Consider the following 18,475-nt stretch of genomic DNA (forward strand, 5'->3'; position numbering starts at 1 on the left):
TTTGGTAGAAACGGGGTTTCTCCATGTTGGTCAGGCTGGTGTCCAACTCCCCACCTCAGGTGATCTGCCCGCCTCACCTTCCCAAGGTGCTGGATTTACAAGCATGAGCCATAGGATAATTGTTATCAGGTTAGATGGGACTATTACCTTGTTATTGTCTTTATTTGGAGACTAAGTACAGTTTACAGAGATGTGTGTTGGTGCCAAGTTGACAAGCGATGGACTTGTGATCGTTAATTTTAGGTGTTAACTTGACTGGATTCAGGAACACCTGGAAAACTGGTAAAGCTTTATTTCTGGGTGTGTCTATGAGGGTGTTTCCAGAGGAGATTGGTGTGTGAGTCGCTGGAGTGAGTGGGAAAGATCCAGCTTTGATGCAGCCAGGCACCATCCAATCAGTTTGGGACCTGGATAGAACGAAAAAAAAAAAAAAAAGGCAGAGGAAAGATGATTTTATAGGTATAGCTATACCATATTGGCTCTGTTGCTCTGGACAACTCTGAATAATAAATACTGGCAGATATAGAAACAGATGATGACAGCGTTTTTGAATACAGGTTAAAATAATTTTCTGAAGTCAACTCTAATAAAAAGGACAACCACTTACGAAACATTTCCTGCCATATGGACCTATACGGGGAGAAGGTATTTTCCAGTAATGCCTTTAAGATTATAATGAAAATTTAAAGAAATGAAAAATGACAGCTTTTATAAGCAGTAGCTGGAATTAGCTGTAGTGAGAAAAAGTGAAGTCCTCCATTTTTACACTTTCTAGTCTCAAATGTGTTGTTTCCACAACTTCATCCCTCTCTTATTATTTTAGTAAAATCCTTCTCTGTGTCACCCTCAACACCAAAAAAAATATTAATTAAAAGCATTCTCATTAAAAATCTGTCATGTCTTTTTATCTGCATGCATTTCTCCTTAAGTCCTGTATGGTCTTATCTATAACAATAATACTTCATCATCACAGGATTGCTCTCTCTGGTATTAGTTCTGATGAACTGGTTTTAGAGTCTAAGTCTCAAGAGACTTTGTTCACAGAGCAGGTTTTGCTTATGTGGACTTAGGTGGACACTCATGGCCACCATAGTCACTTTTGCTGCCAACACCCAAGACAATAAAATCTTACTATTCTACTAAACCCCTCAGCCCCTGGCTGTTCTTTTACATTTGAGGGGCCACAATTGGACTTCCAGGGTATCATGGATTTGGTCCACAGCTAAACATACATTCTCAACCACCTAGTCCTAAATTTTGTGGCAAAATATCTACGGTGATAAACAAACATTGGGAACATAATGTAGTCACGGAGAGTACATACTCTATTTTATGCAGACAACCATGCGACATGTGCAATAAATGATGTTAATTGTGTGTATGTGAACAGAGTTTAGTGTTATCAAAACTGCAGAAAAGCTAATTCGGCACCTTCAGCGATGTGTCTATTTAACATTCTGCTGCATAGTAATTATGCATAAATGGTAAGCAGTTTTCATAAGTTGTTGTGATTACTTTCACCATGCCAAGTTTTATAGTGTTTTTAGTGTGTGTTGTGGGGGGGAGGTTTAATAATGTCTGCAAATAATGTCGATGTCAACAGAGTCCTCTAACATCATATAAATCCAAACAATAAAAGGCACCAGTCCAAAGACTGATCCACAATTTCTGGGACCCCCTGGGCAGTAGTATTCAACTGCTGGCACTGGAATCGGATTGTGTGTTTTCTTCAGTGTGCCTCTATCCTCTGGGTTGATTATCCCCCATGCTACACATACCAATGCTTCCTCATCCTCATTTAAAAGACCATTGTACATCAATTAACTTTTTATTGTTCTCCTTTCAAAAAGGTGGGCCCCATGCTTTAAAGGCCCCTAATGTTACCAAAACTAGAAAAGAAATGTATCTGAGACCACATGGTGATCTTTGTTCCTGGGAACAAGGCGTTCAGAACTGACACAATATCACAATATAACCCGTGATCCTAAACATCTGTTCTCATGACTATCACCATCCAGGCCAGCAAAACACTTCTTTGCATGTCTTGCACTATGTATGCCCTGTGATCTCGAAATGAAAGTTGATTCCACCTGAATGACTTGAAGGTTTCTGGGATGTATCTGCTGACTTTTGAGCTATTGCTTTGACATTGGGGAGATCTGAGAGATGGAAACATCTAAGTAAAATACAAATGAATTAAATTTTCAAATCTTTCCTCTCAGCTTGAATGCACCAGATTCTTATGCTAAGTAGCATTTCCCAATAGTGTCAAAGCTTCTCTTAGCGCTCCAATTCCAGAGGGATTAGTTTGGTTATAGGGTACTCACAAATTAATATGATATTCACAATAGTTGCATATGACCCCTTAGGAATATATATTTAGCAATATTAACCAATTCATATTACTACAAAATTATATATTTGTAGGTTTGGATATAACATTCATGAAACTGATACCAATTTTTCACATTGCTACATGATTCTGGATATTGCTTTAAGAGATGGAAGAATCACAATACATGCAATAGTAATTTGTATAATATTGGTATATAATAGTGTGTGGATTTTTGACCCTAAATCCAAAAATGTTTCAAAGGAGTCAGACACTGACTGTAAAGAACTTTTAATAATATGCTAAATAATTTACTTCACTTTTGTTTTTATTTTATGTGAGTAATAGAACAGCAGCTCTCAAAGTGTGGTCTAAAAGTTCCTGTGAGTGCCAAAACCCTTTCCGGGGGCCCACAACCATAAATTTTGTTTTCATAATAATACGGAGGTGTTGTCTTTTTCAGTGTGTTAACATTTGTATAGATGGTAAAAAGTACTGATGGATATAATTGATAGTGCCTTAGCACACATCAAGCCCGTGGCACCAAATTTGCCAGTAATCACTGTATTCTGACTACTGCACACCACAACTTTTTAAAAGCTGAATTCTCATACGAATATTCTTAATGAAGCAAAAAGTGCTTCTGCTGTGTAACAACGTATTGCTGTTATCTTGAAAAGAAGCATTTTTGTAATTAATAATACACTTGAAAGCAAAAATTGAATCTTAAAAATCTTGTGTCACTGTGAACTTGACACCTTCCCAATACTTCAAGATTCTCCTGATGAGAATCTTGGTGATAGTAAGAATGTTATTTTTTTGGGATATTGTATAATAAAATGTGTCAACATTTGGAAAATTGGCATAACTCAGTGAACCCATATTTTCTAAATGATCATTGCATGATGTTACAAAATCATGCATGAATTTAAAAAATTTGAAGTGTAAGACAGACCAATCAACTTTAATATAACAGATTATGAAAGTTCATTGATGAATAGTTTCAGATTTGACATTGTTACAGTAGATAGGCATGAGCAGCGCCAAGGAAAGGCAATCTCCCAATAGATAAAAACACCTGAAACTGGTGATCCGCAGCTTCCCAATAAGATCTCAGGAGTTGGGTATATGGGCTCAAGCATGCACATTAATGGGCAAAAGGACAGAGTTCAACTGGTATAAAACCTCCCTCTAGGAGCACTTGAATGGTAAAGGAAAAATGCCACAAGTGAGCATGTGCCCAATTTCAGTAACACACTGGGTCTGCAGCCCCTCATAAGTGCTAGCAAAACACTGCACATGCGGACAGCACACACCAACAGAAGAATCAGGGAAGAAGGGTTGCAACACCCACCCACCCCCAACCAAAGCATGCCAAGGTATAAAAACCCAAGTCAAAGGTCAAACCATGCACTTGAATCTCTCAAATCACCTGCTTGGCCCTCTTCCAATTATACTTTACTTTCATTCCTGCTCTAAAAATTTTTACTAAACTTTTTCTCCTGCTCTAAAACTGTCAGGCCTCTGAGCCCAAGCTAACCCAATATAACCCCTGTGACCTGCATGTTTACATCCAGATGGCCTAGAGCAACTGAAGAACCATAAAAGAAGTGAAACAGTCAGTTCCTGCCTTAACTGCTGACATTCCACCATTGTGATTTGTTCCTGCCCCACCCTAACTAATCAATCGACCTTGTGATATTCCTCCCCTGGACAATGAGTCTCATGATCTCCCCACCCTGCACCTTGTGACCAACCCCCACCCCCCCACCGCCCCGGCCCATAAGAGATAACTACCTGTAACTGTAATTTTCCACTACCTACCCAAATCCTATAGAACTGCCCCACCTATATCTCCCTTTGCTGACTCCTTTTTTGGACTGGCCTGCCTGCACCCAAGTGAATAAACAGCCTTGTTGCTCACACAAAGCCTGTTTGGTGGTCTCTTCACACAGATGCATGTAACATTTGGTGCTGAAACCCAGAATGGCGGACTCCTTCGGGAGACTGGCCCCCTGTCCTCGCCCTCACTCCAGGAGGGTCCTCAGACCAGCCCAAGGAACATCTCACCAATTTCAAATTGGGTAAGCAGTTTCTTCACTCTCTTCTCCAACCTCTCTCACTACCCTTCAGTCTCCATATCCTTCCAATTCCAGTTCTTTTTCCTCTCTAGTAGAGACAAAGGAGACACATTTTATCCATAAACTCAAAAACTCTGATGTCGGTCACGGATTTGGGAAGACAGTCTTCCCTTGGTGTCTGATCATAGTGGGGATGCCTGCCTTGATCGTTCACCCACACTCCATTGGTGGCAGGTCAATTGCAGGGATGCCTGCTTTGGCTGCTCACCCACATTATAGCACAGGACTCAGTCAGGGACACCTACTAGAAGCCTGGTAGCTGCCCACCTCCATTTCTCCATGTCTGTACCTTCCTCTTTAAACTTACCTTCTCCACTATGGGCAACCTTCTGCCATCCATTCCTCCCTCGTCCCCCTTAGCCTGTGTTCTTAAAAACCTAAAACCCCTTCGACTAACACCTGAACTAAAACCTAAACATCTTTTTTTCTTCTGTAATACCTCTGGGCCCCAATACAAACTCAACAATAGTTCCAAGTGGTCAGAGAATGGCACTTTCGATTTGTCTATCCTGCAAGACCTAGATAATTTTTGTCAAAAATTGGGCAAATGGTATGAGGTGCCTTATGCCCAGGCCTTTTTTACACTTTGCTCCCTCCCTAGTCTCTGCTCCCAATGAAACTTGTCCCAGATTTTCCTTCCTTCTCTCCTGTCCACTCCTTTGGTCTCCACCCCAAGCTCAGAGTCCTCTGAATCCTCCTTTTCCACTGACTCCTCTGACCTCTCTCCTCCTCTCCCGGCCACTCCTTGCCAGACTGAATCGTGTCCCAATTCTTCCACAGCCTCCGCTCCCCCTCACCCTATAACCTTTCTATTACCTCCCCTCCTAACACTCTGTCTGGCTGACAGCTTCGTTCCATGACTACCTCTCTCCCACCTGGCCCAATAATTTCCTCATAGAGAGGTGGCTGGATCTGAAGGCATAGTCAGAGTACATGTGCTTTTTTTGGACCTCTTCCAGATCAGTCAGCATTTAGGCTCTTTTTCATCACATCCCACTAAATATATATAGGAATTTCAACATTTAACTCAGTCCTACAATTTAACCTGGAGTGACTTAAATTGTCATCCTGACTTCTACCCTCTCCCCAGATGAGCGAGAAAGAGTTTACACCCTAGCCCAATCTCACACTGATGACTGCCGGCGTCATGAGCCAGGCCTCCAAGGAAGGCACCAGGGCAGTTTCCCAGGAAGGTCCCCATTGGAGATACCAAACAGGCTCCCAAGATATAGCTAGGCGAGATTACATGGTCTCTTGGCTAGTTGAGGGGCTCAAAAAGGCAGCATACAAAGCTGTTAATTATGAAAAACTTAAAGAAACCACCCAAGGTAAGGACGAGGACCCAGCTCAGTTCATGGCCTGCTTGGTGGCTACCCTTCGATGCTTTACAGCCCTGGACCCAGAAGGGCCAGAAGGCCATCTTATTCTTAATATGCATTTTATTACCCAGTCTGCTCCTGACATTAGGAGAAAACTCCAAAAACTAGATTCCGGCCCTCAAACCCCACAACAAGATTTAATTAACCTCACCTTCGAGGTGTTTAACAATAGAGAAGAGGCAGCCAAGCAACAACATATTTCAAAGCTGCAACTGCTTGCCTCCGCTGTAAAACAAATCCCAGCCATGCCTGCGGCACACAAAAACCTCAGAACAACAAAATTGCAGCCTCTAGACACTCCTTCAAAACCTCCTCATGGACCTTGCTTCAAATGCCAGAAGCCTAGCCACTGGGCCTTGGAATGCCCACAGCTCAGGATTCTTCCTAAGCCTTGTCCTGTCTATGCAGGACCCCACTGGAAGTCGGACTGTCCAACTCAGATTACAGCTGCTCCTAGACCTACTGGAACAAAAAGCCAAGGCTCTCTGGCTGACTGCTTCCCAGATCTCCAAAGCTTAGTGGCTAAAGACTGGCACTGCCCAGTCATCTCGGAAGCCCTGGACCATCACGGAAGCCGAGCTTCAGGTAACCCTTACAGTGGAGGGTAAGTTCATCCCCTGTTTAATCAATACAGGGGCTACCCACTCCACATTACCTTCTTTTCAAGGGCCTCTTTCCCTTGTGGGTATTGATGGCCAAGCTTCAAAACCCCTTAAAATTCCCCACTCTGGTGCCAACTTGGACAACATTCTTTTATGTACTCTTTTTTAGTTATCCCCACCTGCCCAGTTCCCTTATTAGGCTGAGACATTTTCACCAAATTATCTGCTTCCCTGACTATTCCTGGGCTACAGTCACATCTCATTGCTGTACTTTTACCCAATTCAAGGCCTCTTTCACATCCTCCCCTTGTATCTCCCCACCTTAATCCACAAGTATGGGATGCCTCTACTCCTACCTTGGGGACCGATCATGCACCCCTTATCATCCCATTAAAACCTAATCACCCTTACCCCACTCAATGCCAATATCTCATTCCACAACAGATTTTAAAAGGGTTAAACCCTGTTATCACCCACCTATTACAACATGGCCTCAAAGCCTACAAATTCTCCTCACAACTCCCCTATCCTACCCATCCAGAAACTGGACAAGCCTTACAGGTTGGTTCAGGATCTTCCCCTTATTAATCAAATTGTCCTTCCTATCCATCCTAAGGTGCCAAACCCATACACCCTTCTATCTTCAATACCCTCTTCCACAACTCACTATTCTGTTATCGACCTCAAAGATGCTTTCTTTACCATCCCCTTGCATCCCTCCTTCTGCCTCTTTTCACCTTTACTTGGACTGACCCTGACACCCACCAATCCCAACAACTCACCTGGACTGTTCTGCCCCAAGGCTTCAGGGACAGCCCACACTACTTTGGCCAGGCCCTTTCTCATGATCTGCTTTGGTTTTGCCCATCTGCCTCCCACCTTATTCAATACATCGATGATCTTCTTCTTTGCAGCCCGTCTTACCAACCTTCCCAGCAGGACCCTATCCTGCTTCCTCAACATCTCTACTCAAAGGGGTACCGAGTATCTCCCTCCAAGGCACAAATTTCTTTCCCTAGTGTTACCTACCTCAGTATAATCCTCCATCAACATACATGTGTCCTTCCTGCAGACCGTGTTTAGTTAATCTCCCAGACCCCAATCCCCACCACCAAACAACAACTCCTTTCCTTCTTAGGCATTGTTGGATATTTCCAACTCCGGACACCAGGCTTTGCTATTCCAACCAAACCACTTTATAAGCTCACAAAAGGTATCTTAACTGATCCCATAGACCCTAAGTCTTTTCCCCATTCTTCCTTTTGCTCTCTCAAAAAGGCCCTGGAGATAGCTCCCACACTAGAACTCCCCGACTTGTCCCATCCTTTTTCCTTACACACAACTGAAATACAAGGCTGTGCTGCTGGGGTCCTCATATGGGAGCCAGGTCCACAACCTGTTGCCTTTCTATCAAAACAACTTGACCTCACAGTTCTGGGCTGGCCCTTATGTCTGTGTGTGGCAGCAGCCGCCGCTTTAATACTTCTAGAGCCCTTCAAAATCACAGGCTATGCTCCACTTACCCTTTACAGTTCTCACAACCTTCAAGCATTAATATCCTCCCCACACCTTTCATATTTATTGTATGCCCCTCGACTCCTCCAGCTCTATTCACTCTTTGTTGAAACTCCAACAATAACTATTACCCATGGGCCCAATTTCAACCCAGCTTCTCACTTAGCACCGAACACAAGTCCTGAACCACATGACTGTATTTCCCTAATACACATGGCATCTTCCCCCTTTCCTCATATTTCTATTCTTCCAATTCCAAACCCAGACCACACTTGTTTTATCGACAGCAGTTCTTCTAAACCCAATCAATTTTCATCAGCTAAAGCTGGATATGCTGTCATGTCCCACACCTCTATTATCGAAGCTGCTACCCTTCCTCCCTCCACCACTTCCCAACAAGCCGAACTGATTGCTTTAACTTGTATGCTCTCTCGCACTAAAGGAATGCATATTAACATTTATACTGACTCCAAATATACTTTCCACATCCTCCATAACCATGCTTCCATCTGGGCTGAAAGAGGCTTCCTTACCACACAAGGCTCTTCCATTATCAATGCCTCCCTAATAAAGGCCCTCCTTAAGGCTGCTCTCCTACCGGCCAAGGCTGGAGTCATTCATTGTAAAGGACACCAGAAACCTACAGATCTTATTGCAAAAGGAAATGCCTATGCTGACAGGACAGCAAAAGAAATAGCCAATGCCTCCACACCCGTTAATATTCCGGTCCCCACTCCAGAGGGCCAGTATTTTTCTTTCTCCTCTATCACTCCCACCTACTCTGAAAACCTGAAAACCTGCTCTACCAGCCTTTTCCAACTCAGGGCAAGTGGTTCTTAGATCACGGAAAATTCATTCTTACTGCCTCACAAGCTCAGTTCATTCTTTCTTCCCTTCATGACCACTTCCATGTGGGATACAAAGCCCAACCACACACGTTACCAAAACCATTGGGGCTTTTCAGCTCTGCATTACAGATAAGCCCTCTATCAATACTGACAAACTTAAAAACATTAGCAGTTACTATTGCTTCAGAAGACATTTGCCCTGCATTTGACTCCATCCTTGGCTACCTTCCCCTTGTTCTTCAGATTCTCCTCCCAGCCCTTCTTTTTGTTTGCTCATACCCAGCCCCACAAATACCAGTGAGAGGTTGCTCGTAGACACCTGACGTTTCCTCATACACCATGAAAATCAAACCTCCCCCGTACACAGTTACCCCATCAGTCCCCATTACAACCTCTGACGCTGCTGCCTTAGCTGGATCCCTACGAGTCTGGGTACAAGACACCTCTTTTAGTACACCCTCTCACCTTTTTCACTTTGCACTTCCACTTTTGCCTTACACAAGTTCTCCTTTTCTTCTGTGGCTCATCCACCTACATGTGTCTACCTGCTAATTGGACAGGCACATGCACACTAGTTTTCCCCCAAAATTCAGTTTGCAAATGGGACCAAACAGCTTCCTGTTCCCCTCATGACACCAACACAACAAAAAGGGTTATTCCACTAATTCTCTTGCTTGTTGGTTTAGGACTTTCTGCCTCTACTATTGCTCTCAAAACTGGAATAGCAGGCATTTCAACCTCTGTCATGACCTTCTGTAGCCTCTCTAATGACTTCTCTGCTAGCATCACAGACGTATCACAAACTTTATCAGTCCTTCAGGCCCAGGTTGAGTCTTTAGCTGCAGTTGTCCTCCAAAACCACTAAGGCCTCGACTTACTCACTGCTGAAAAAGGAGGACTCTGTATATTTTTAAATGAAGAGTGCTGTTTTTGCCTAAATCAATCTGGCCTGGTATATGACAACATAAAAAAACTCAAGGAGAGAGCCCCAAAACTCGCCGGCCAAGCAAATAATTACATTGAACTCCCTTGGACACTTTCTAATTGGATGTCCTGGGTCCTCCCAATTCTTAGTCCTTTAATACCTGTTTTTCTCCTTCTCTTATTCAGATCTTGTGTCTTACGTTTAGTTTCTCAATTCATACAAAACCGCATCCAGGCCATCACCAATCATTCTATATGACAAATGCTCCTTCTAACAGCCCCACAATATCACCCCTTACCACAAAATCTCTCTTCAGTTTAAATCTCTCCCACTTTAGGTTCCCACACCGCCCCTAATCCCACTCAAAGCAGCCCTGAGAAACATCACCCATTCTCTCTCCATACCACCCCCAAATATTTTCACCACCCCAACACTTCACCACTATTTTGTTTTGTTTTTCTTATTAATATAAGAACACAGGAATGTCAGGTTTCTGAGCCTAAAGTAAGCCATCATAACCTCTGTGACATGCATGTATATATCCAGATGGCCTGGAGCAACTGAAGAACTACAAAAGAAGTGAAACAGCCAGTTCCTGCCTTAACTGATGACATTCCGCCATTGTGATTTGTTCCCCACCCTAACTAATCAATCGACCTTGTGACTTTCCACCCCTGGACAATGAGTCTCATGATCTCCCCACCCTGCACCTTGTGACCCCCACCCCTGCCCGTAAGAGATAACCACCTTTAACTGTAATTTTCCACTACCTACCCAAATCCTATAGAACTGCCCCACCCCATCTTCCTTTGCTGACTCCTTTTTCCGATTCAGCCCACTTGCACCCAAGTGAATAAATAGCCTCGTTGCTCACACAAAGCCTGTTTGGTGGTCTCTTCACATGGACGCGTGTAACAAAAACTTGCCTAGGTCTCTTTCACTCTGCCTTATGACCCTTGGTCAAATTCTTCTGAAGAGGCAAGAATTGAGGTTGCTGCAGACCCATATGGATTTGCCACTGCTAACAATATTGCAACTGTTTAAGAAACTACCATTTGTCAAGTTTTGAATATTCACAATTCTTGAAAAGGCTATTATTGAATTATTGAATGCAGAAATAAATATGAAAATCCAGCTAAATTTTATTAAGCCAAATATTAAAGGAATATGAAAAAATGTAAAGCAACACTACTCTTCACGTTCATATTTTAACAACATATGTGTATAAAATACTTATTTTAATGTGCAATGAATTTATTATTTTAAAAGCAATTCATAAAATGTTTTAAATTTCTCAATTTTAATTTCCAATACTGCAAATATCAATGGATAAGATCCACATAAAACAAAGCTTTTGGGGCTCCTAAACAATATCTCAGAATCCTTTGAAGAGTATAAAGTGATTGAGATTTTTTTTTTTAATGAGAACTACTGCATTAGATTGATATAAAGTAAAAATCTATGTCCAAATTTGTCTAGGAGGTCTTTCAACACATATAAAAAATAAGTAACAAGGCATTATATCAGAGTTCATTTGTCACAGTATTTTATTTCTTGGTGGAACATAAACTAATGTTGCATCTTACAATCTATAGATTCTTAGATTCATTCAAAAATAAAACCTATGTTGAGAAAACCTATGAATAACTGCACCAAAGATGACACATAGTCCTGCATGTGCAGTTAAGTATTCAATTTAGAAAAGGTTACACTTCACAATTCCTTGTATCATTAGCTTTTCCAACACATTTAAAGTGTGATCTACATTATGAAAATTCTGTTCACCCTCACTTTGGCAAGAAAGCACATTTAAGGAGCAATCATACTCATAATGTTAGAGGTAGAATGCTGGCTTTCATTCTGGTCATGATTTTCCCCAGTAATGCATGGCTTCACACTTCCATATCTAATTCAAATTGTTTTGTTCAAAATTATCTGAAGATCTGTGCTTGGCTGCTTTTTTTCAATGGCTTTTTTTTTTTCCCATCTTCGTGGGACCACACTTCTGGAAAGAACTACACTCTATTTGATGTTCCACCAAGACACTTAACCAGAGACGTGTTGCACAGTTGACTTCACTGAGGCCCTGAGCCTTTCTTGTCATTTGGACAACCCCCTGAGGGGACACCCTGCTACTTACTTGTGATGCAGTCACAGGAACTTATTCAAATAAGAATTTAAATAAGATGGATTTGCAGCTTCATAGTGATTCGTGTCAACTAAAAATAGGAAGTAGTTTTATAATGAAATGTTTACAATAACACATGTGAAGTTTACAATTTTATGTACATACTTAGTTTTATCATTAATGCAGAAGTTAAATATATCTAGAAATGATTGGTGAATATTACATATGTACACACACATATATTATGTATGTGTGTGTATCTATCTATCTATCTATCTATCTAAATGATTGGTAAGCAAGAAGCAGTTAGCAATTAATTTTTTCACACCTGTGGACAATCTTACTTGCTAAGTTACCCTTAATATTTTCACAATTTAGTAGTGTATAAACAAGATGCATATATTTAAGAGTTGTCAGGGGTACGGTCAGAAAATTAGCTACTCAGGTCACAAATCACTGTGAATGACTCTGAGATTTCTTGTTATTCACAATTCCCATGATTTGACATATACTAATTGAAAATACTCAGTTCATCTCACAGCCAGACATACCTCAGCTCTATTAAAGAATGTAAAGAACTATGTTGATTCTGAAATAGTAGTGAAAACTTTCAGCCCTGGTGCCATTGAAAAAAAATGTTTTACTCAGATTATTCTCAATTCTTTACAAACATAACAGTTACAGTTGCTAACTTTTTTTCTGACACACAGGAGAAATATACTCCTTCCCATTAGCAATAATGACTTATTTTTCAGTAATGTTTAACTAAGTCTCTACCTCCTAGGGAATGCAAATCAGAAGGAAAGGCCCCACGCTGTGCGTTTACCCGAAACCTCCCCTGCCCGTGCTGACAGCACAGAAGGCTGATCTTACGGATTGGGAGAGCCAGGAAAGCCCTTTTAGCCACCTTTTCTCTACCACCCCATCTCCAGGCCTACAGTTACAAGACTACAGACCGATTTGCTTCACATTAAAATAAAGATCTCTAATGGGTTCAATGTATGTTATTCAAGTGATAGATATCCTAAAAGGCTTGACTTGATGCTACACAATCTATGCATGTGACAAAATTGCGCCATAATTTTATACAAATTTAATAAAACAAAATAAAGATTTCTCTGAGAAAGGTACAAGATTTGAAGTTTTCTGTTATTTATAACCAGCGGAATTGCATTTATCAGTTTCTTTTCCAAGATCGCATGGGGCCTAGGTGTGTATAAGTTGGTACTCTTGCCCCATCTGCCTGGATGTATGTGCATTTCATTCTGGGGTCCTGTTGCCTCCCTGGGTACTTCCAGAAGGCTGAGCCTAGGCCCCTCTACTTTATTCACATAGTTCCCTCACATTTATCTCTTTCCACCAGGAATTGGGATTAGGGAGGGGTGGGAGATTGTATTTTTATCTGAGGTAAAGTCTGTTCTCCCATTACTTTGACCTAGACAAGTTGTTTTTTTCCATAGTCAACATCACAATCTATTGATAAAGTTTTGGGAACAAAATCAAGAATTTCTTACCTTCTATATACCTCTCCTAAAGCAGTGAGCACAAAACAAAAATCCATGAAAACACACCTGTGATAGCATAATTTTGTTACAGCATGACTACCATGAACTCTAGGTCTCCAACTAGCCCCCATTCTCTAGCAGAGGTAGGGTAATTATGACACATTCTTGGAGGGATTGGCGAATGACATGGAAGGAAGGGGAGGCTGAATGGACAGACGGCAGGCAACCCCAGATCAGAGAGCCGGGAGGCAGAGGGGAGAGTTCTACCAAAAAACTCCATTACAGTCAACGCCATTATAGTCCTGAAAGTACCACTCAGACACAGAGCTCAGAATGGGCCCTTTTGACATTTGAGCTGTTGTGAACCACTACCACCAGGATAGTCAGACCCATGGAACAGTTGACCAGCTACTACACAGACTCACCCCACACATTTTAGGAACCATGAAATAACCCACCCCACAGTTTAAATATTAGATTTTTCTAACCTTACTTCTCTCATTTTTTATGGTAGATATTTACTGTAGATATTACTGTGCATGGCTGAATGGAGGGGATGTAAAAAGGAAAATACAGAAATAAAATAAATATATGTTTTTATCTCAAATGATATCCTACTGGAAGGAAAAGAATGGAAGGAAATCAGGTAGTACTGGGTCATCTAGGTATGACAGTGACAACCTGGACTGGGGCTTTGGCTATGGGGCACAATGAAGTGGATCTATTCCAAGAGTTATTTTGGAGTTAGCATCAACAGAACCTGAGGCTGGTTAGATGCCATTTGTGAGAGGCAGGATGGGCCAAAGGGAATCCCCAGGTTTCTGGCATAAGCATCTGGGCAGATGGTGATGTCATTGACTGAAACAGGACATGCATGAAAAAGAGAGGGTTTGAGTGAGAAGAATGCTGCGTTTGGCTTTGGACCATTGGTTTGAGATGCCTGTGGGGCCTTTCAGCAGACTGGAGGACACTGCTGCAAATCAGGAGGGGAAGCAGCCAGCTGTGAGAAGAGTGACAAGCTGTGCAGCCCTTTGTTCTCAGCAGCCAGGGAGGTCTCCTAAAGATGGGCTGAGTGATTGGTGATTAAGTCCATTAGAGGGGAGGTAAACATCTCCTGTAGAGTAGCTGTAGGCCATTAACACACTCTGCTTCACTTTTCACTTGCATTGTCCTCAAATAGCACATCTGGAAAATGAAATGCCAATTCCACATCCATTATAGTCTGAAAATCAAAATTAGTGTTTTAATAACATGGAGAGCAAAACAAAATGGCATTCAAGGGTATATAAGTGATTATTCCATGCTAAGTGAAGCCAGAACTCATGGATTGAGTTTGATATTCAAATATCTCACATGGTGTCTCTTTGTTATTGTTCATTAACCAAGTTGGCTCACTCAATCTGTAATTCTAAACCTCAGGCTAGGTTATGCTTACATCATCTTATAGGGGAAATCAGAGAAGTGATGAAGATTATTGTTGATCAATAAACTTTTTGCAGTACATTTTCTATCACATCATCAACAGCAACTGCCCCTATGTAGTCACATTGTCTGAGAAAAATAATCCCCTTTTTCCTGAAATTGAAACCCAATGTAACCTGAACAATATTTGATCAAGTTTTTATAGGGCAGGGGTATCAATATTTCAGTGTTGCATACCAACCTAAGCTAATTTGGTCAATCAACAACTGTCAGATTAGAAGAAAGGTGGTCACCTCTACAAACTCACTACCAGGTGGATGTTATAATAGAAGTTTCAGATCAAATTGTTGCCATGGCTGGGTGCAGTGGCTCACACCTGTAATCCCACTTTGGGAGACACAGGTGGGTGGATCCCTTGAGGTGAGAAGTTTGACACCAGTCTAGCCAAAATGGTGAAACCCCATCTCTACTAAAAATACAAAAAAATTAGCCAGACATGTTGGTGTGTGCCTGTAGTCCCAGCTCTTGGGAGGCTGAGACAGTAGGATCACTTGGGCCTAGGAGGCGGAGGTTGCAGTGAGCCAAGATTACACCACTGCACTCCAGCCTGGGTGACAGAGTGAGATTCTGTCTCAAAAAAAAAAAAATGTTGCCATATATATAAAAATTGATTAGTAATCAGGAACAAAACCTGGCCACTCTAGGAGAAATGTCTACTCTCTGTCCTTAGATTTGAGAAAAAAATGTAAGGCAGTTTTCAAGAATATAGAAAGGCTAACGGTTCTTCCAGCACAGGTGTTAACGAAGGGGCATTCCAGGCAAAAGGAACAACACACACACACACACACACAAAAACACATCTAAGGAAATAAACAATGGTAGGATGTTCAGAGAACGATAATGACTTCAGTGTACTGGACCACAGAGTTGGATGTTCCAGAGCAGGAAAGAGAGGTCATATGCAACCAAGAAATATGAAGTTTGAAGCACGGAGCCTGAAAGCCAATTAGTGAACTCTCAGGGGGCCAGGCATGGTGGCTCACACCTGTAATCCTAGCACTTTGGGAGGCCAAGGCAAGCGGATCACCTGAGGCCAGGAGTTTGAGACCAGCCTGGCCAACATGGTGAAACCCTGTCTCTACTAAAAACACAAAAATTAGCTGGGTGTGGTGGCGCATGCCTGTAATCTCAGCTGCTCGGGAGGCTGAGGCATGAGAATTGCTTGAACCTGGGAGGCGGAGGTTGCAGTGAGCTGAGATCACACCACTGTACTCCAGCCTGGGCGACAGAGTGAGAATGTGTCTCAAAAAAAAAAAAAAGGAAACTGTTGGGGGAGCAGTGGTGAAGGCTAGAGACAGGGAGAATGCAGGAGCACGATTATGTCTAGACAGTCACAGCATCATTCCCTGCTTGCTTCAGATGGGTTTTCATTTGTTACCTCATCAGAGTGGTCTTCTTTAATCAATTTGTAATTGCCCAAAGGGTTAGCCTTGCCCACTGCTTAGATAGAACTGATTTATCAACACAGGGAAATTGCAACAGAGAAAGAGTAATTCATGCACAGCTGGCTGTGCAGGGGATTAGAGTTTTTATATTACTCAAATCAGTATCCCCGAAAACTCGGAGATCTGAGTTTTTAAGAGTAATTTGGCAGGTAGGAGCTCGGGAAGTGGGGAGTGCTGATTGGTCGGGTTGGAGATGAAATCATAGGGGGTCGAGGTGAGTTTTTATTGCTGTTTTCTGTTCCTGGGTGGGATTGCAGACCTGGTTGAGCCAGATTACAGGTCTAGGCAATGTCAGCTGGTGCATCAGAATGCAGGATCTGCAGAATATCTCAAGCACTGACCTTAGGTTTTACAAAAGTGGTGTTATTCCCAGGAGTGATTTGGGGAGGTTGAGACTCTCGCAGCCAGAGCTTGCATGGCCTCCAAACCATAATTTCTACTCTTGTAGTGAATCTGTTAGTCCTGCAAGGGCACACCGGTCCTCAGGCAAGAAGGGTTTTGGTTTGGTTTGGTTTGGTTTTTTCGGGGAAAGGGCTATTATCACTTCTGTATCAAAGTTAAACTATAAACCATATTCCTTCCCAAGGTTAGTTCAGCCTATGCCCAGGAATGAACAGGACAGCATAGAGGTTAGAACCAAGATGGAGTCGGTTATGTCTGATTTCTTTCACTGTCATAATTTCCTCAGTTATAATTTTTGCAAAGGTGGTTTCAAATTTACCTAAAATGGCAATCCCCCTCCACCACTTTTTGTTGGCACACCTTACTCTGCTTCTTTTCCCTAGCACTTAATACCAGCTATGATCACTGTGTGTATTTTTTTTGTTTTCTTTGTTTACTGCCTACCTTCCCCTACTAGATATAAATTCCAAGAGCATGGACTTTATCTGTTTTGTTAATTGCCATCACTCAGGTGCCTGGTACACAATAGACTCATTTGTTGAATGAATATAGTTAAATAAGTAGGTAGATTAAAATGTCAAAGAGCAGAGTGGCCACAATTCAGAGACCAACTGGGTGTGTGAGGTGGGAAGGGGGAAGCACTGAGGATGGTTCTGAGGTCTCTAGCTCAGTTGGCCATGTAGATGTTGATGCCATCAACCAACAGAAGTGGAACAGGTCTTGTGGGGAAGGAATGAAGCATCGGGTGGGGAGAGTGTGAGCTTGGTTTTGGACATACTGGGTTCAGGTTGCCTGTAAAACCTCCCAGAGTCTCTGTTCAGTAGGCAGCTGGGAATATGGAAATGAAGCTAAGGAGAAAGGAATTGGGCATGTGGAGACCACCTGAATCTGAGTGACAGGAAAAGCCCTGGGATTTTCCAGGAAGAGGCACAAAGTAAGAAGAGAGCTGTGACTGTACCTCGGGGGAGAAAGCACCCTTTAAGGGGCTGGCAGAGGAAAAGGAATCAAGGAGACATAGGGGAAGAGTCAGGGAGAAGAGCTGGTACCAAATGAACCAAGAGAGTATATTTTCACTTGAGAAAATGGCCAGCAATTTCAGATGCAGCAGAAGGCTGTAATGGAAGGACTAGTGAGAAGACTCCAAAGATAATTTCTAGAATATTCCCATGGTGACTCTTACTGTTTAGCATTGGGTACAATTTAGAGAATTGCTATAACTTCTATAACTTGTTTCCTTTTTAAAATTTTTCTGCCAGGCTTAGAGTAAAACGATTCCTAGACATAGAGACAAAAAATTATATTTCTGTAATTGACAGCTGCCGTCCCATCTCTATGAACAGATAAATCCATGGTAAAGGAGATATTAATCCAGCATTTTAATAACACTACAATTACAGCTATTTGGGCTAATCATTAGTGTGCTCTCACTAATGAACTCCTGTCTTGGGTAATTAATGGAAACAATATGAAGTACTGTTTTGAGTATAATTTACAGATGCCAATAGTTTGCTTCAGTCATTAATTGAAGTAAATGAGGCATTTCAAGGGAGTCAACAGTGAGCTCTTGGCTAAAGGTGGTAAAATTTTCTTTGAATTGCAGCCTGTGTCTTTATTCACTCGTCTTTGTTCTCTCAAATCCACTTGCATCTGAAGAAGATAGTTATTCCACCCAAAATTGCTCTCTCCCCATCAGTACCAAACATTTGCCAACTGAGTTCAATGATCCGTTCAACATTTTCACCTGCTGTTTCTGACCTGGTTGATCATCATC

At 42.0% G+C, this 18,475-nt stretch overlaps 1 long non-coding RNA gene across 1 annotated transcript; it reads left to right on the top strand.

The window, feature by feature from the left end:
- Positions 1 to 4,231: 4,231 nt before the first annotated feature.
- LOC135969912 (uncharacterized) lies at positions 4,232 to 10,610 on the top strand. Its single transcript, XR_010585267.1, has 3 exons — positions 4,232 to 4,416; positions 6,261 to 6,437; positions 10,289 to 10,610. It is a non-coding gene; the product is annotated as an uncharacterized lncRNA (long non-coding RNA).
- Positions 10,611 to 18,475: the final 7,865 nt, after the last annotated feature.

Source organism: Macaca fascicularis, chromosome 3 (genome assembly GCF_037993035.2).
Source record: "Macaca fascicularis isolate 582-1 chromosome 3, T2T-MFA8v1.1".
Classification (NCBI taxonomy): domain Eukaryota; kingdom Metazoa; phylum Chordata; class Mammalia; order Primates; family Cercopithecidae; genus Macaca; species Macaca fascicularis.